The sequence below is a fragment of the Phaethon lepturus genome, unplaced genomic scaffold (genome assembly GCF_000687285.1).
Source record: "Phaethon lepturus isolate BGI_N335 unplaced genomic scaffold, ASM68728v1 scaffold25596, whole genome shotgun sequence".
NCBI classification, from domain to species: Eukaryota; Metazoa; Chordata; class Aves; order Phaethontiformes; family Phaethontidae; genus Phaethon; species Phaethon lepturus.
This window is the reverse complement of record NW_010545981.1, coordinates 17,429-17,637: the sequence shown is the minus strand read 5'-3', so window position 1 is coordinate 17,637 and position 209 is coordinate 17,429.

Here is a 209-nt window from a genome sequence, read left to right as displayed (position 1 = left end):
ATTCTCGCAGGTTAATATCGTCAGGATTTCACCCAGCTTGGACACCCTGTGCAGAGCCGCAGGGCCCCCCCTTCCCCGGCTGCCCTCCTCCAGCAGCAGCAACCCACCGCTCCGTCCCCTTACCTATTTTAAATGGAGAGCTCCGTGCCAGGCGTACAACCCGCTGGGAGCGGCTCGGGATGCACGTGCCGGCGGTGCCGGAGGCAGCC